We start from the raw sequence: 20,073 nt of genomic DNA, 5'->3' as shown, positions 1-20,073 counted from the left end.
GGGGTGCAGCCAAACAATCAAGAAGGTGTGGGTGAACGTCAGTAGGACCATACGGCCACCCAGCAGGCATTTGCAAAGATTGACATTTCTGATGATACCCCAACAGGATCTATAATGGGGCTCTCAGAACAGGCCAGGGCCCCCTCGCTGGAACTTATTTACCGTACTATGGTACATAACCATGAACAAGCTCAGAAGGAGAGCAGGAAGGCTAAAATTGCACACAGACAACTGCAGTCTTCTATTAAAAGAGTGGTAAAGTCCTGTCAGGATATAAGTACTCGTATTACCTCAATGGAAATTCGCACTGATGCACTGGAGACAGAGGTTAAGGCTACAGTTACACAAACGGCCACGCAGGGACAGCAGATTTTGGATATGCAGTGGAAACAAGAGGATGCAGAGAACCGCCAGTGGCGGAACAATCTCAGGATTTTGGGCATAGCAGAGGGCCTGGAGGGGCAAGACACCAGGCCCTACATAGTGTCATTATTTAAGAAAGCTTTCCCAGATCTTCTTTAATGGAATTGGGAGACAGAGATTCAGAGAGCACATCGATTTCTACTGTTTAAAAAAAAAAATCTGATATCAGTGGAGGACTGAACAATCCGAGGGCCATTATTATATACTTTGGTAACTTCTTGCTGCGGCAGATAGTGTTTGAAAAAACCCGGCCCAACTTATTGACAAATGTAGAGGGAGTATCTTTTTTTTCAATACCAAACTTTGCACATGCTACGGTAGAGAGACGGTGGCGGTTGAGGCAGTTGATTGGACCTTTTCAGGAGGCAGGGGCGGAAGCATATCTTCTAAGCCCCGCTCGGTTAAAAATCATCTACAAATCAACGACACTGACTTTTGTGTATGAAATTAAAGCAGGGGAATATTTGCAGCAATTAGGAAGCAGCAACAGTGGTGGAAATTAAATGGATCTATGGGTCTGGGTGGTTAGGGTGATTGGCGGGGGTGAAATTTTACTATGGAATGATGTTTTTGTCTAAAGGGAGGGCCCCGCTCGTTTTTGCTGCTTTTTTGTGTTGTGTGTTTTCTTTTTTTTCTTTTGTCTTTTTCTTCTACCTTGATTGCTGCTAGTGTGATAGGTGGGAACTGTTGTGGAGGAGAAGAATTTTGATTATGTTAGTTTTATTAGCGGGCTGAACTGGTGGGGTGGGCAATAATGCAAGGGGTTTCTTTAACGCAGAATTTGAAAAGATCATGTGGTTGGCTCAGGCAGGGTATGAGAGAAGATGGATAAAATATGGGTCAGGAAAGTAAAATGCGTATAGCTACAGTGAATGTCTGTGGGCTCAATGATGGTAAAAAACACCAGCTGGTAAGGGAAGCCTTCAAGGCCTTCAAGGCCAATATTATTTGTATGAAGGAGACACATATTGTAGGCGCGCAGAAGCATTTGATGGATTTTCCTGGATGAAAGCTAGTGGCACATACAAACCAGAACACTACTACTAGAGGGGTGGCCATACTTACACAAATTATGTCCCTAGTGGTTGTAAAACAGTTTACGGATAAATCAGGTCGGGTGGTTCTGCTGGAATGTCTGGCTAGAGGGTCCAAATTCACAATTTGCTCAATTTACAGACCAAATGTGGATGATCCGGAAATTCTGGACTTAGTTAACACAGTACTCATATCTTGGGCAACCCCGATTGTAATATGTCAAATTATGGGCTGATTGATGCTTGGCAGAGGTATGTGGCTCTTTTCCACATAACAAGGCAGTCAGGCTGGATTCTTTTTTTGTGTCAGCATCTCTGCAAAAGGGGTTAAGGATTGAGAGATATCCCAGAATGATATCAGATCAAAATCCGTTGGTTTTGGTGGTGGATCTAGGGAAGGAAGGGCCACAAGTTAAGTCTTGGTTTTTCGATAGAGCACTAATAGCAGCCCCAGTGTATGTACAACAAATAAAAGTATGGATCAAGGAGTTTTTTTTTTTTAGATAAATCGGGGTTCTGCCCTTTGCTATATAGTATGGGATACGTTTAAAGCAGCTATTAGAGGAGAAACCCTGATGTACGCAGTGAGAAAAGAGAAATTGCACACTGAACAATTAAAGCTAATACAGATAAAGCTGACCACAGCTGAACACAAAATAACTGTTACAAAAGCAGAGGCCGTAAAGATCTAAATGGGAAGAGCAGCTGCTAAAGGTTTATCATATCGGCAGGAATGCTATGAATACAGCGAGAAAGTTGGTAAGCAGTTGGCCTTAAAAATAAGTCAGAAGCTAACTCATGGCAGCATTATCACACTTGAGAATGAAGAAGGGCAATTAGTTAGCAGTGGCCCTGAAATTCTAGAAGTATTTAGACAGTTTTACCAAAAACTTTATTCACAAGAAGGGCATCTCCAGGAGGAGGAGATGCTCTTAAATATGGTGAATATTCCACTGGGACACCTGCAGGAGGGAGATAAGAGTGAGCTGGAAGCCCCTGTGACAGCCAAGGAAATTGGCATAGCAATCAGCGCTCTGGCAAGTGGCAGAGCATCCGGGGAAGATCAGATTCCCCTTGAGTTCTATAAAACCTTTTTTTTTTTTAGAATTAAGGAAGGAACTACTCAGTTTATTTCTTGAAATACAGACAGGGTCCCCACAACCGGATTCATGGGAAGAGGCTAAGATAACTGTCTTTTTTAAAAAAGACAAGGAGCTGCATCTACCGGGTTCATAGCGCCAGATTTCTTTGATTAATAGTGACGCCAAAATTTATGCCAAGATACTGGCTAGTCGATTAAGCTCAGTGATTTCCAATCTTGTATCTCCGTGGTAGCACAGGTTTATCCCTGGAAAAGGCACAGCCGATCTTATCAGACGAGTTATTACATTGTTGGACGCCAGGGCTGTAGATAAGCTCCCAATGGCAGTTATACTGCTTGACGCGGAAAAAGCATTTCACAGGGTCCATTGGTCCTTCCTATGGACAATCCTGCATAAAAACAATATCGGCCCTGGGTTTATTAAGGCGATTCAGCAGCTTTATAATAACCCTACCGCCACTATGCAAGTAGCAGGGTTAACATCAGCTCCCATTATTATTCAGAGAGGTACACGGCAGGGTTGTCCATGTTCACCTTTGCTGTTTATCCTGTATATCAACCCTTTAATTAGGAAATTGCTTAATAATAAGCTGATCAACCCAGTGGAATTGATAGGGGGCAGCACAAAAATACTCACCTTTGCAGATGATATTGCAGTCGTTACAACTGACCCCACGACCACTTTAAAGGAAATAGAATATGAGGCTGCACGGTTTGGAATGGTGTCTGGTTATTTACTGAATAAAACTAAATGTCAATTACTAGCTAATGGCTGGACAATCTTCAAGGATGAGCGCAAAAGGACTCAGGTCCAATATCTAGGAGTCAAGCTGATGGCTAACATTGATGAGATAGTAGAAAGGCGGTTTTAACAAAGGCCAAGAAGGACCTGTACCGTATCAATAATTTACATCTCTCGCTGATGGGACGCTGTAATTTGATTAAAATGACCTTTCTACCTAAAGTGCTTTACTTTTTTAGAACTATACCATTAGAAATTGGCAGGAATGGCTTAAACAAATGGAAGGGCTGACTAGTAATTTTATATCGTCCTACACCATAGCACACCAGGCTTTTCTCTTTTTAACGCTTCCAAAGGAGAGAGGGGGATGGACGCTCCCTAACTTAAAATTATATTATCTGGCAGCTGTATTACAATATGCACAGACACTATATTTTATGGATAGAACTATGCAAGATACTCTTCCCTCAATCTATACACTAGTTGTGGGTAAGGAGGCTGAGGCAGTCTTTCTACGAATGTTAGAACCTAGCTACTACAAGAAGGTTAAATTCAAAACGTTCAGATCTGCTTTTAAGGTATGGGTGCAGGTTAAACACAAGATAGGCATGGGGCGGGTTTGCTACTATACACCGCTCTGGAACACACCTATGTTTCCAGAGATTTTCAAAGATAGGTATTGTACAAGATGGGATAGTTGCGGGATTCAGAAAGTAGGGAACTTTTTTTTCCGAGGGTGGTCATATAAAGACATTTGAGGATTTAAATGCAGAGTTTGTCTTAGACAGCAGACACTTTTTTTAGTTGTTGCAGATTAGGAATTTTTTATTAACTACCTTTTAACACAACCCATGCGGGGTAGGATCAAGCTGATGGAGGCTGTGGGTAAATCCATAGGCTGTACTACTAGGAACTTGTACACGCTCCTTCTAGATTCAGTACAGGATGATGTGGCACTGCTTGTTAAGAAATGGGAATTTCGGGTAGGTGCTAATGAGTCTGCAGTTTTGAATCCATAGATATGGCTCAGAATGTCTTATTGTCGGCCGGCCCACAAGCCCAGCATTACAAGGTTTTCTATAATTTATATTATACACTGGCTAAGATTGCCAGCTGGGGAAAAAGAGAGGTCAACACCTGTCTGCGATGTGGAAGCTCGGGAGCAGATCTTTGCCATATGTTTATTAATTGTGGGAAACTGTCAAGGCTTATTAATGAAATATCTGAATTTTTGAAGAAAGTTCTGAAACAGAATATTAATATAACACCTCAACTGGTGCTGCTGGGGGTTGACGAGTTTGTAAGAACCAATCAAGATACTTTTTGTTCGTGGCAATGTCTGTACTATGTGGATGTGTTGCGTCTTATTGGTGGGAATCTGACCCTCCGTCTTGGAACAAATGGATTACGTGGCTCTTATCGGCATATCATCTGGAATACTGTTTATATAGTATAAAGGGCGCCGCATCTAGGAAAAAAAGGTTCCAGAATTTGGGCACCATTGTGCTCATGGCTTCAGGGCCCTGAGAGTGGACTGATAAAAAAAAAGAAACAGGCTACTAATGAATTTTCCCGCTCTTTTCACATTAACATTTACCTACTCTGTGTATAAAAAAATTTAATAACTGATATTTGAGATTTATGAATTTATCATGATGTCTTTTCTGTGATGAAATTATATACCACTGTGTGTCCAATAAAATAAAAATAAAAAAAATATAGGAAGGTACGCCTGTGTTCGGAAGAAATAGCACAGTTAGTATTGCCTAGCTGGCAGATGGCTCTCTGTGCCCAGCCAATCAATATATCAGTGCTCCAGACTCCTTGGAGAGGAAAGCCAATTCCAGAATCTTGGTAAGGGGGGCCTGACATGTCCAAAAGCTTGTCCTGGAGGTTATGGCATGCCCTGTCTAAGCCCTTCTTTGGGTCTTTAGAAAATGCCTTCATGAACCTCACCAAAGTGGGATCCACTTCTGGGGTCTCAGCACCTTCACCCTCTAAATCTGGTGTGGGGTATTCAGCCCGAAGGCGGGCTCAAACCTCCTTATCAAAACTCTTGCGCAAGTGAGATTGCACATACTTAGCTACTTCCAGAGAGGGGACCCAGTTGGATGCCCTGGGGTGAATAATCTCATTGGGGTCAAAATCAAGAACTTTAGGAGGTGAGGCATGTTTCTTGATCCTTCTGATGGGGCCGGGAATATCTGGGTTGTCAGAATCAGAGGACGAGTCAGAAGAGGATGGTGAAAAAACAGCATCTTTTTTACTACTGTAATTATGTTCACTGGCCCTTTTGCGGCGAAGTCTATCAAAGGTGTAAAAGAAAGAGAAAGCATAATCTGAGTCTCCGGTCCTGGCATAGAATTTTGTTCATCACAAACTCGGAGTAACTGCTGAAGAAAAATGCATCATAAATGAGGTGGCTGGGCAGCCAGTAGAAATACTGCTCCAGGGTAGTGTGATATAATGCTATGGAGGCTGACAAACCTGCATATGCAATAATGCCCCATTGGACTGGGTCACTGGTAAACTTAGGGTTGGAATTACAAGTTATTATTAGTTTAATTTTGGTATACCCACAGAAATGAGGAACCGTCAAGAGGATTTTTTAGTTCTGCAACTGATTTCGTCGTTTAGCCTTCATTTCTCCTTTGTATTTTTTTTCCACGCATTTCAGCTGCTTTCAGCAGTCAAATTATCCAGGTGAAATTCGATGGACCTGCAGAGTTACTATGGATCTTGTAATTCTAATGGGACGTCAACTCCTGTTACCAACCCAATTGTAATTAAGAAACCACTCATAATTAGGGTCTTAAATTGCTCTCAATAATACTGATAATTCACAGACAACTCAGACGGTAACACTCAGAATCATTTACTTATAGTTCTGTGATCCGAAGTAGACATTTTAACTAAAAACGAGTGCCTTGATAATACAGACTTAATTAGAGCTCCTTATTAAGAGGGGCATCTCTTTGGGTCCGATGCGTTGGGCACCTACTGATTTATCTCGGGCCCGGTTTCTCCTCAAATTGTTGAAGCTCCCACAAACAATCAGGAATTCATTCCCATGATCGATGAATGAAGGTCGGAGCCACCTTGTTTTTTAGGTCTTCATCCCTTTAGGAAGCTGCCTTTCACCACTTTTCTCATTACACACACTTTTGAACATTACATGATATCAGGCAGCTTACTTAATTTTGCCATTAATAAGAATTTCCTACTCCCTTTCCATTTGTGTGATCATGACTGCATCATATGAGACTACATCTCACTTTTCACACGTTCTCATTTTTTATGGGGAGAACAAACTAATAGCATTAGGAAAGTTAAATGCACTTATTCCTTCCCACTAAATCTTTCAATGCAGGAAGAATTGGAGCTCTTCAGGTTGATGGTATTGAACAAGATATTTCTGCATCATTCTAAAGAGTAGTGGTTGTGATGTAACAGAGATTTCCTGTAACTGTTTTAGTAAAATGTGTTTTGAACTTTTCACCGAATTACTAGATTGTAATGACATCTTGTTTGTCAAATGTTCTTTTACTTGGTTACTTCATATTTGTATTTCATTTATTGTTTATATTCTACCTGTAACATCCATATTTCACTGGATATTCTTTATTTTTATTTTCAGGGTTGTTTGCTTTATGGGTGTATTCTAGTGTTGTCTGTTGATCATTCCCTTCATTTTGTACTAAGATCAATGGATGGAGGTGGGGTGTGTTTTCTTTCAGAGATTCTCCTCACCCCTCTCCTTTTATTGATATTTGCATTGATATAAGCAGTGCTGGCATTTAGCGTATGACTGTTTTCCAAATGTATTTCTTCTAAATCTGTGAATTTTGTGTTCTCTAGTTAAGTCTTTCGTTTTCCTTATCTTTAGCAGTGTCGTTTATCTACTTAACATAGTTTACCTGTTGATTGGTGAATCTTTTTGCTGTTCAGTAAAATTTGTTTCTAATAGGTTATGTTAGATAACACAGGTAGGTGGTTTCTTACATTTTATGGTGCTTAAAATGGAGTATTCTCCTGGAATCATGGAATGGTCTGGGTATTCCTACTAAGAGACAGAAAATACTTTGCAATCTTGCTAAACATGATGCTAAAATATCTCAAATTTCAGAGCCACATGTATCTGTAGAAAAAGCGAGGAATTTGACAGGACTGTGAGTGAATCCTATTTTTTCTTCTCCATCATTTGGGACGAAGAATGGTGTCTAATTAATTCGTAGACCTATTGATGCTGATTTGTTATCTCAAAAACATGACAGAGATTAAAAGGATAATACTTTGTTTGGAGAGGTTATTCTGTCTATAGTCAATGTATGCAGTCCAATAGGTTTTGAAATATGTTTGTGAAAATATGAATATTATACTTCACTGTTGATAACCGAGTGGTTCAGGGAGATTGCAATCAGATAATGGACCCAATCTTCAAATACAAAATCTAAACTCAAATAAATTCAAAATAAAATGCAAACTTTTTATTACAAAATCATTTCTTAATGCCCCTAAGTGGATTATTGGAGGCTAAGATTGTGTAACCCAAAATCCTGGATCTAAGTCTAGGATAGACTGTATTTTTCCAAGTTCAAATTCAACAAAACCGTAAGTTCTGAGAATTAGAGTTATTTTGATATCAAACCATGTTCCTGTAATTATAGACTTTGAATTTACTAATTGTAAAGTTATAAATTCTGAAATTTCAGATAGAGGTGCACAAAATGCTTATTGGATGATGTAGGATTTACATCTCAACTTTGCTGAGGATTTGTTCGTTCTTGATTCTAATTCAGATCCTTATATATAGAATACCTGGGATGCTTTTGTAGTACCATAAAAAAATGTTACAATAAGTTAGGTTTAATGCAAGAAGAAAACTGTCAGGAAAAAATGCACAATAATGTTTCCTAATACCAAAACTCTAGAGCATAAATATTTCTCACAAAATGACAATCTGCGTGTTATTTAAGGCTATGTCTAAATCCCATGTATGCTAAACTAAAATGGGACAATTATTAGTTAATTATAAAAAAAAAGTCTAAAAGAGAGGTTACCTATCAATTTGATATGGGTACAATTCAAACAATATTCAATATTATTAATGGTTCCTTTTAATCAGTAGTGCCTAATGGTTATGGTTTTCGGGATGGACTGTTCCCATGAGGATCAGGGTCAAGAACAGGGTCAAGACTGATTTGCATATGGCTGGGTCCAAACTGGTGTGGCATGGTGAGCAAAAGAACGATGGATTAAACCCAGATCTGTGACTGGGGGTGAGAGTTTGCATTGTCAGCACTCCGTCCATCATCCTTTTGTGTTGCTAAAGTTTCAGGAGACCCAGCGGCTGCAGGATGAACAGTATTTGGGCTTCAGGGAGGAACTCAAATCCATCAATTCTACCCTGGGCACCATTGTAGGGGTGCTGAAGGAACTTGTGAACACCAGGAGGGTCACTGTGGCACAACAAGGGGCCCCTGACACTAGCCTGGACAATGAACCGCCCACCACCTCCGCGGGCGCTCGTGGACAGGAGGCACCGCCACAGGACCCCCACACCAGCACCCCACCCCCGGCAGAGGGAGAACCACCCCGCAAACGGTCCCTGAGATCCAGGACAAAGACAGAGAACGATGCCAAGACCCCCACCAAGAAATGAGACCACCCTGATTGTTATCCTTTTGTCCCACCTTGTCACCCTGTCCATCCTCAAACTGTCCCAGCTCCACTTCCTATGCCCCTTTGGGCAATGCACCTGTGAGACTAATAGACTGGACTCTGCCATGGACATTCCTCCACCATCACCCCTCACCATTTTACAACCCCCTCCAATATTGAGCACTTAAATAAACACCCTTAAAGCACAAAACAATCTGGAGTCTGTCTGTGATTTCGAAATAGTGTATTAGCAATTACAGTGACAAAATGCTATTTCAAATGTAATGTCAACATACCTATGTCACACAGCTCTAGTCCATGAGGAAACAAAGCAGATGTCACACAGTGGGACCCACATCTGTGAAATTGTAAGGGAAAGTGACAACTCAGTGACTATACACTGGGTGAAAATGACCGACAGTAGAGAGGTAGTAGTTTTAAAGTAGATGTAGCAGACCGGTTTGTCTTCTTACCTGTGTCTCACTGGAAGTATTGCAGGATCACTGAGTTCCTGTTGTCGATGTCCTCTTTTTCTGCTTCCTCGTCTTCACTGTCCACAAGCTCCACAGCTGCCACAACACCTCCATCTGACCATCCTCCTTCAGAAAAGGCACCTGTCGTCGCAAAGCCAAGTTGTGAAGCATACAGCAGGTCACGATGTTCTGGCACACCTTCTTTGGTGAAAAGAATAGGGAACCACCTGTCATATGGAGTCACCGGAACCTGGCCTTCAGGAGGCCGAAGGTCTGCTCTATAATCTCCTAGTTCGCCCATGGGCCTCATTGTAGCGTTCCTCTGCCCTTGTCCTGGGATTCCTCACTGGGGTCAGTAGCCATGACAGGTTGGGGTAACCAGAGTCACCTGCATATGGCGAGGGACAACTGTTAGACACACACAAACTCTTAGGGACATCCCCAGACCCAGACAACTATCCACACTGATTTGGGTCCAGGTGCTCACCTAATAGCCACACCCGGTGCCTCTGGAGTTGCCCCATCACATAAGGGATGCTGCTATTCCGCAGGATGTAAGCGTCATGCACTGAGCCAGGGAATTTTGCATTAACATGGGAGATGTACTGGTCTGCCAAACACACCATGTGCACATTCATCGAATGGTAACTCTTCCGGTTTCTGTACACCTGTTCACTCCTGCGGGGGACCAAGGCCACGTGTCCTATCAATGGCACCTATGATGTTGGGGATATGTCCCAGGGCATAGAAGTCATCTTTCACTGTAGGCAAATCCTCCACCTGAGGGAAAACGATGTAGCTCTGCATGTGTTTCAGCAGGGCAGACAACACTCGGAGAACGTTGGAGAACATAGGCTGGGGCATCCCTGATGCTATGGCCACTGTTGTTCGAAATTACCCACTTGCAAGGAAATGGAGTACTGACTGCACCTGCACTTGAGGGGGGATTCCTGTGGGATGGCGGATAGCTGACATCAGGTCTGGCTCCAGCTGGGCACACAGTTCCTGGATTGTGGCACGATCAAGCCTGTAGGTCATGATCACATGTCTTTCCTCCATGGTCGACAGGTCCACTAGCGGTCTGTACACTGGAGGATGCCGCCATCTCCTCAGAGTCCCCAGCGGACGGTGCCTATGGAGGAGAACAGCGAGCATAGAGTCAACCAACTCTGAGGTACATAAACACAGCTTACTCAGAAAACTATTCATAAATCAAAAATTGCCGCAAGGCCTAGGTATGCGTGATGCAGTCAAAAATAAAGCCATGTGGGCCCCTGAAATGGCGTCTGCCTGACATGTAAAGTGGGACAATGGGATATGAGGTAACTGCGCTGGCATTGTACACCGTCGCCGTAGGCGGTCGAAGACCGTAGCGCAATTCTGCATTGGTTAACATTGGACCCTATGGGTCCCAGGAGCCAATGACAATGTACGCCAGCGGTGACGGTACGCACCGCCGCGGAACGTGACCGCCATTTTCTCTCTGTTCAATCACTCGATACCTGATCTTCGACAGGAGAGGACCTACACTGCAAGTGCTGCTGTGACCTCAGTTTGGAAGAGAAAATGGCTCGTGCGTCTGGGGAAAGGGCCCCTGCCTTCAGCACGGAGGAGTTGGAGAAACTCGTGGATGGGGTCCTCCCCCAGTACACGCTACTCTACGGTCCTCCAGACAAACAGGTAAGTACACCATTAACATGCTGTATGGGCAATACCTGTGTGGAGTGGGGTGGATGAAAGATAGGGGGGAGAATGAGGCATGCATGAAACGATGGTGAGTGCATGTGCGTCATGGCAAGGGTAGGGAAGCGGGCCAATGACTGTGACGGTGCAGTTGGTAATTACTTCTCTTTTTCCCCTGTACAATTTCTGTAGGTCAGCGCCAGGAAGTCCGGACCCTGGGGGTCTACCACAGATGGAGCACCCACTGCCGGAAAAGATGGGAGGACATTTGCAGCTAGAGCAAGAAGACGGCGGAGGCCCAGCTGGGGATGTCCTCCCAACGTGGGAGGGGTGCCCGTCGCACCATGACCCCCCTGATGTTCAGGATCCTAGCGGTGGCGTACCCGGAGTTGGATGGGCGCTTGAGGGCATCACAGCAACAACAAGGGGGTGAGTACACTCTTATTCAGCTGATTCAGCGCGCATTGTAGGTGTCTGGGTGGGGGAGGTGGGCTGTGGTTTCCCCTAGGCCAGGGCGAGTTTGCTAGTTAAGTCCCTTTCTTCAGGCAGGCCCTGTGGCACCCCACCCCACCTGTTTACAGTGCCAACTACACCTAGTCAGGCTTCTGTGACATCCATGTGTGCAGAAATCGGCCATAGCCTTGTAAGCCATGTCCCAAGGATTGAATAATGGACCCCAAGTGCGCGGCGTAGTGCAGGGGGCTTCTGTGTCTGTCGTGTCCGCCAACGGTAATGGTACTGCATGCACTGAACATGTCTTTCTTCTGTCTCCCCCCCACTTTTTGTGGTCTCCCTGTACTTGTGTGTATTAGCATCATCAGGGGCCGGAGCTGTGGTGCCGAAGCAGGAGTGAGCTGCATCCCACATGGCCCTTGAGGGCGAGACTACGGACTCCGAATTCACCAGTGGGACGGAGGGCGAGGGGAGCTCCACGGCGGGGACAGGAGCTGACACCAGCGATATGGACTCCTCTGATGGGAGCTCCCTTGCGGTGGCAGCCCCATCTGTGCCCCCGCATCTACAGGTACAGCTGCCACCCCTCCTACCAGCACCACACTCCCAGCAGCCCCTCAGCCTTTGCCCCGTGCCCGCTCACCCAGGAGGGTAGGCATCACCTTCGCCCCAGGCACCTCAGCCCCTGCCCCTGTCACCCCTGCTGCCCTCAGTGAGGAGGCCATTGACCTCCTCAGGTCCCTCACTGTTGGGCAGTCTACCATTTTGAATGCCATCAGGGTGTAGAGAGGCAGTTGCAACAAACCAATGCATACCTGGAGGGCATTCATTCTGGTCAGGCAGCCCTTCAGCAAGCTTTTCAGACTCTGGCCTCAGCACTAATTGCAGCCATTGTCCCTGTCTCTAGCCTCCCCCCTCCAACTTCCTCCACCCAGGCCCACACCCCTGTACCTCAGCCTATCCCAAGCACACCATCAGACCAGCATGCACACACCTCAACACACGAAGGAAGCTCAGGCAAACATAAGCACCACACATCCCACAGGCACTCACGAAAGCATGACACACATCCAGACACACCGACATCCACTGCCTCCAATGTGTCCCCCTCCTCCTCGTCTCTCTCCTCCCTCCCTCTCTCGTCTCCTCTCACACCTGCATGCACTACATCTTCAGCCACTACGTCCATCACCAGCACACCCACCACCACACCCCGCTCACGTGCAGTCACCACCCCCAGTACCATTCACACATCCCCTGTGTCCTCTCCCAGTGTGTTTGAGAGCCCACCTCCCAAGGTACACAAACGCAGCCACACACCCACCTAACAGCCATCCACCTCACGACAGCCTCCAGCCCATGCACCTTCACCCAAAGTCAGCAAACCGACACCTACTACAACCACAACCTCTTCCTCCACTCCCAAACCCCCTCCAGGTACCTGTCCCAGTGTTCCTAAGAAACATTTCCTGGCCAGCCTTGACCTCTTTCCCTCACCTCCCCCACCCCTTCAGTCTCCTAGGGCCCGACTCTCCAGGTCCCAACCTAGCACCTCAGCCACAACATCGGCGGGACCAGTGGTGCCAGTAGTCACTGGATTCTGGAGTGCAGCAGGGCAGGCAGTGTGGCAAGGAGCCACAGCATGGACAGTCCCCCACCTGTCAAGCATCAAAAGTTGGCTAGTGCCTGGCGGGAGAGGGGAAAGACACCAGCCACCAAAGTCGCTCCCAGGGGTACAGTTGGGAGTGTGGAGACAGCTGTGACACCATCCAAGGTGGGGAAGGGGCACAAGAAAACCGTCAAGTCTGGGAAGATCAGCACGGCGGACAAGACCGCCATCAGCCCCGCTGCCCCAGAAAGGACCAGCAGCCCCGCTGCCCAGGAGGCGACCACCAGCAGCCCCGCTGCCCCAGACAGGACCACCAGCAGCAGCCCCGCTGCCCAGGAGGCGACCGCCAGCAGCCCCGCTGCCCCAGACAGGACCGCCAGCAGCAGCCCCGCTGCCCAGGAGGCGACTGCCAGCAGCCACACTGCCACAGACAGGACCGCCAGTAGCTGAACCACTGCCAAGGACACCGCCGCCACAAGCACTGCTGAACAGGACAAGACCACCAGCAGCTGAACCGCTGCCAAGGACACCGCCGCCACAAGCACCACTGAACAGGACACCGCTGCCACAAATACCGCTGAACAGGACAAGACCGCCAGCAGCTGAACCGCTGCCAAGGACACCACCGCCACAAACACCGCTTAACAGGACACCGCCGCCACAAGCACCGCCGGCCCATGAGCGCTGACACTACTGAGGCCGCCACAAGCAGGATGAAGCACTCTGGGCATAAGGCCCCCTCCAGAACCAGTGGAGAAAGGCATCCACTACCTCAGTCCTTGGCAGGATGAAGCACTCTGGGCACAATGCCCCCTCCAGAACCAGTGGAGAAAGGCATCCACTACCTCAGTCCTTGGCAGGATGAAGCACTCTGGGCACCATGCCCCCTCCAGAACCAGTGGAGAAAGGCATCCACTACCTCAGTCCTTGGCAGGATGTAGCACTCTGGGCACAAGGCCCCCTCCAGATACCAGTGGAGACTGTTATCCACTTGAGACTGTGGCTTTGCACTACCCAGGATTGAACAGTGGGCAAACCACCCACTGTAGAGACTTGAGAGACTGTGGCTTTGCACTCCCCAGGATTGAACAGTGGGCAAACCACCCACTGTAGAGACTTGAGAGACTGTGGCTTTGCACTCCCCAGGATTGAACAGTGGGCATGGGGCCCCCTCGTGGATCTGGCGTTGTGCACTCAACCGGCTGAGGTGCCCCTCCTTCCCCTTCCCCCTGAGGTGCCTGTTTTATTTCTATCTGATGCCCCTGCAGTGTTCTCTCCGTCTTGTTCGGGTATTGAGTGTGGGCCTCGCCCATGCCTTTTGGGCCCCACGGACTATGATGGTGGACTCCCTTGGACTTGTGTTCTTGGTGTATTTAATTGTATATAGTATAAATGTATATATTTGTAAATATTTTTGATGTATGTAATTGAATATATCACAATTATTCGACTCATTTCCTTTTGTCCTTGCATTCTTGCAGGGGGGGCTGGGGGTTGTAAATGTAATGTATCAATATGTATTAGCGTGTGTGTTGTAGTGGGTGAGGGTGGGGGTGGGGGTGTTGCGTGTGTGTGTCACTGTTTTTTCCCTCCCCCCTGCCCCCTCCCCTGTGTCGTAGGTACAGTACTCACCGTTGTCTTCGCCGCCGGCGTTCATGCTCCTGGTAGAGGAGCAGGAAGATAAAGGCTGGCAAAATCTGGAGCTCCGGTTCAATGGCGTCCTGGTTCCTTGTGGGGTGTGTAGAAGGGAGCGGTTTCCTTCGAAGTCATGTTTCCGCCGTGTTTTTGTTCGCGGTGAATCCACCCCGGAAAAGGTGGCGGATTGGTGGGTTGTAATAGTGTGGGCGGTACATTGTCTTCCGCCTGTCTGTTGGCGGTTACCGCTGCGGTGTTTGTTTGTACTGCCTTGGCGGTCGGAGTGTTAAAGTGGCTGTCTATGTTGCCGGTTTCCGCCATGGTCGTAATTCCATTTTATTTTTACCATCGGCCTGTTGGCGGTCTTACCGCTGCTTTAACACCGACTGCCAGGGTTGTAATGACCACCTCAGTCTCCTCCGGTCCTATTCCTTGTGGAAAAAACAGACGTTTGGTTTCTGTTTCAATGTTTCTTCACTAGGTACTCGTTTGTCCTTCCACTAATTCTAATTTTTTTTATTTTTTATTTTTATTTTTTTAGATTAATCATTCATAGTCCAAGCTAGGCGACCTGATAGGGTAACACGTAAGTACCCTACCTCTTCCTCCTATGCCTCATCACATTACACCAATAAGAATAGATCCCCTGATTAAAGGAATCCAAATGTCGGGAGGAACACATAAAGCGCTCTCCTATGCAGACACATCCTAGTCATGCTTTAAGACCCACAACAACTGATTACCCTTTTTATGGCCATCTTACTGCCTTTCTCGACATTCTCTATGTACTGCATCAACTGGAGCAAATGTGAAGGTGTTCATTAACCCCAGTGATAACTAAAGGGGCACTAGGGATCTCCCAATGATGCTGGACTGTCCATAATCTTAAACGCCTAGGAATCGAAGCCAATAAAGCACTTCATAACATGACGTAAAACAATGTGAATCCACTCATTGAGTCCATTCAGAGGGATATTATTTGTTAGTCCCGGTTGAATTTATCCTCATGGGGGAGAAAACAAACCATTAAGATGAACATAGTGTCTTGTTTAAACTATGTGATCATTATGCTACCACTATGTATCAGAACAATTTAAAACAAATGTTTTCTTTTTAAATTTCTGCATTGTGGAATGCATACTTGTGACAATACAGGAAGCCTTGACTCAAACTAGTCAAACGGCATGCATCAGCAAAATAGGATTTGATTACCACACATTGAGTCGCACTGGCTAGCCTTCCAACTGGTACAACTTTGATATCACATGCATACTACACCTGAGCCTCCTTTAAGGGTTAGGGTAGAAAATGGGATCAAGAGACTTACCACTGGCTTGGGACTAGACTACACTGAAAACAAACAACTGTTGATATGCACAAAATCCATACTAAGTAAGACATTCTAACACAGTGTGACGATAAGTAACCTAATTTCTCCACCGGATATCCTTCCAGTACTCTTCAGAGTGCCACAAGGTTCCATGTTTTTGGATTTCATATTTAACATGTATGCCTTGCTTCTCATAATCCTCCTCTCAGATGTCAAGATCTGTTTCTAATATTTTGATGATCACACACATGAATATCTGCATGACTGTTCAGTAAGATTAGTTAATCATCCATACAAGGGGACCAGCAGCTTTGAAAATCGGGGTGCCACTGTTTTTGGCTCATTGATAACAAGGCTGACATTTAAAAGAAAAATCAAAGCGGAACTCCAAATTTCTACAATTTTTGGTATCTATCTCGGCTATTAAAACCAAAGTTAAGAGTCATAGAATAGTACTCGATAGTGATATGAGAATCATCTTGCAGATAGATGCTATTGTGAAGTCAGCATTATTCCACTCATAAAATTAAATTTTGCCACTTATACTACCACAAATTCGCTCAACTGTGGTTGGTGGAGCATTTAATGAGATATCAGACTGTAAAATTGCAATTGATGAATGCATTTCAATCAAAGAGATAAACAAGTTGCCTATGTTGAGACAAATGCAAGCATATCATTGCTGGCTTATGCTAATCCCCAGAAACTGGGGGATTTTTAAATCTCTCTATTTGCTTCCAGTTAAAATCAGATACCCTTTCACCAATGTAATTAAAAACTTGCATTGTCTTGCGACCAAATATTTGGAAGACGCATCTGGAAGGTTGTTATACTAAGAATCTTAAAGGATATGTATGAGTTTATGGCACTAGAATCATACATAGATAAGGATTCTTAGTTACTGATTGTGTGACTGGTAATTGTTTCATATGTAAAATATGTGACAAGCAGTGACAAATGTTCCCTACTACACATTTTCAGGAGAACATTTTGTTTAACTAATGGCAATAAATCATTAGACTTTAAAAACTACAAAGTCGCCAGGCTGTCAGCAACCTATCTTTGCATTTTAACGAAGTTGTCTTTGCCCCTAAGATTCAATTGTAGGATTAGTGGTTAAAGTTTACAACATGACAAAGAAACATAATAGCACTAAACCCCTGACTCCAATGCCCATAAATCTGAAAAGAAGACAGTAAGGAGTCTTTGAAAATTGGAACAAAATGAATGTAGCCACACACCATATCATATTTTCTGTTCTATACAATAGAAATGAAAGAACATGTCCAAAAAACAAAAGATGCAGAGTGCCATGATAAAGACAAGTTGATGTCATGCACTTAAGCAGCCGCAAGTAACTGTACTCTCTAATAATGTTCCATTTGATCCATGTTCGAAAACAAGGTAAACATTCAAGTAGTACTTGTTGTCAAGCACAATGTCATATCCCAAATGATAGCTTTTAGAATGGAGTCAAACCATTTCATTTTTTATTTGGAAGAAATAATTCAGTGATTTGCCCCATCTTTGCTATTTGTGGTATTTTTTTCCTCAAATCACATTTCTCTAGCAGAAGACAATAAAAAAATATTTTTAGAATTCCCAAACGTAAAATATATTTTGTAGCAAAGAATTAGGAGCCCAAATCTGAAAAACTAACATGGTATTTACATCTACTTCCTCTGATATTTAATGTTTGGAAGAAGAATACTTCTATCATTTAAAAAACACACCAAATTGACACTGGAAGGCTGAATTAGAACGGGAAATCAATGTTTATGAGTTAAAGAGAGCTAGAGAGATTTTAAGACATAAGCAAAGTGAGACATTAGCCCAGAGTCCCTATTTTCCAATGGGCCCCCTGGAGAAACGAATTCTATTTGACCTCTGTCTATCCTATTTCTCTGTCTAAACCTCTATCTAAACCTCTGACCCCCTGTGACCACCTCTAGTTCTGACTTTTTGCTCTGTGAAATTTTAACAAATCTTGGGGTCTTGTGCAAGGCATATTTCAACTGTTTTGTGTGTACCTTTTAAAGCTTAACATATAATTTATTATTTGTTTCTTAAAGTGGCCCCAAATATGTCTTGCTCAGGCCCCCCCAAATCCTTAAAATGGCACTGTTCTCCTACTCCTATTTTTCTTCAGATCATAAAGTACTGCAGAATTGTTTGAAACACCTTAATAAAGCCTTACGAAAATGTATTTCTGTGCAAGTTACACCGTCAGAAAATCATAAAACACATATTACTTAATTATAATTTACCAAGGACAACAAAATATCACTACTACACATGACACATTAATTGTGCAACTGACATCTTACAGTTGAAGCTAGAGTCATGGACAACACTGAAGCCCAAAACACATCCAACTTAATTTTCTGAAAACGCATCCGAGGATACATATGTACCAGCACAGCAATTTTCCAAGAAAGCATTCAAGTATACATATGTACCAGTACATATAACAGCAGTTATGCATAAATGTGTAGCCCAAAAGAAGTTTTTCCACATATGTGCATTCTTTAGAAAACAAAAAATAAAGCATTATGCCTAATGAATACAAGCATGTGTGTGCTCATGATTAAACATCTGATATTGGATCCTGCAAATTAAAAGTGCATTATCTTATGAAATGCACATGAGCATGTAGAAAACACATCTGGTTTATGCATATTTTACAAATGTATGCACCAAAAACCAAACTAAATTGATTGAAACTTCTTTATCAGATGCAAATGAGGCTTACGTTTAAAAGTGAAAGTTGGAGGGATAACTGTGGGTGTCCATGATTAAAGGGACTGCAAACACATTTTCACAAGGCGGGTGAGAAATAAGAGAAGGTAGGCTGTAGCAAAATATTTTGGATACCGAGAACAATGTTTACTTGTTTGCTTCTTTTTTTTTCCATTTCATGATTGCTACTCAAGTAAAGTTACACCACTTTTTATCCACTGTCACTTACAGAAGTACCTCATTTTTGTCAATATCATCGATCTACACTAAACCGTAAGACAGTTTTAAGTTATATCTCATTGCATGGCCTGGTACATTTAAGTGTAACTTAACTGATGCAGATCTACCTTAACATTTATTATAAATTACACCACTTTTGTAAATTAGCCTCAGAATTTTTTATCTTGACTTCTTGCTAAAATAATTGCATTTTACATCCATTTACAGTTGCAATAGTTATAACACATGCTTTCGTTTTCATTGTGATTTTCTGAAAATAAATTGCTTTCTTGTGTCATGCAATAAATTGTTGGCAAACCACATTTTATTGGCAATTGTAAAATTTTTAGGAGCCAAAGGGTTAACGTTGTTTATTTTAAAGTCATGCTCGCTGGAAGTATAAGGGGTAATACCACATTTATCTTATTTATTTAGACAAAGTTTTCAATGAATGTAGTAGATATGAAGGCATCAAAGTGCTGCAAATTACAAAATAAAGGTCAATATGCTAAGTGGATTCTAACATTGATGGACATGGAAGTATGCAGAAAAGGAAAAGGAAAAAACACCATACTAATAGCTAGATCAAAGTTTAGCTTAAAAGCAAGAAATAAAATGTATGTGCATAGCAAAAACAGTATGAGTAGCCTTGCTGTAGGATCTGTGCATATTTAGCCTACCAGTGAATAATGTTTAGCACAATGTCTAGGTGGTGTATTTTTTCTAAATTTAAACAGGTTTGTTCACCTTTAGATTTTGAACACATATTGTTCAAACTGCAACTTGGAACCTGAGTCCTGATGGTGCATTAATACTAGCTGGGCCATTTTCAATGTTTTTCAGGGATTCTGGACCGAGTCCCCATAGTGTAAAATTACATTTTGTCTGTTGCCGGCAGGTAATTTGACAGCTTTGGGGCTACATATCAAACTTTGGTTTCTTTAACCCAAAAAGAACAATGGAACAAAAA

The 20,073-nt window shown here is 43.8% G+C and overlaps 1 protein-coding gene across 1 annotated transcript in view; it reads right to left on the bottom strand.

Annotated features, from left to right (window-relative positions):
- The window catches only part of ARAP2 (ArfGAP with RhoGAP domain, ankyrin repeat and PH domain 2), a 1,093,539-nt gene that overhangs the window by 141,786 nt on the left and 931,680 nt on the right, over positions 1-20,073 (bottom strand). The window lies entirely within an intron of this gene.

Source organism: Pleurodeles waltl, chromosome 1_2 (genome assembly GCF_031143425.1).
Source record: "Pleurodeles waltl isolate 20211129_DDA chromosome 1_2, aPleWal1.hap1.20221129, whole genome shotgun sequence".
NCBI classification, from domain to species: Eukaryota; Metazoa; Chordata; class Amphibia; order Caudata; family Salamandridae; genus Pleurodeles; species Pleurodeles waltl.
The sequence above is the reverse complement of the archived record's forward strand: the minus strand, read 5'-3'. Positions and strand labels throughout refer to the sequence as shown.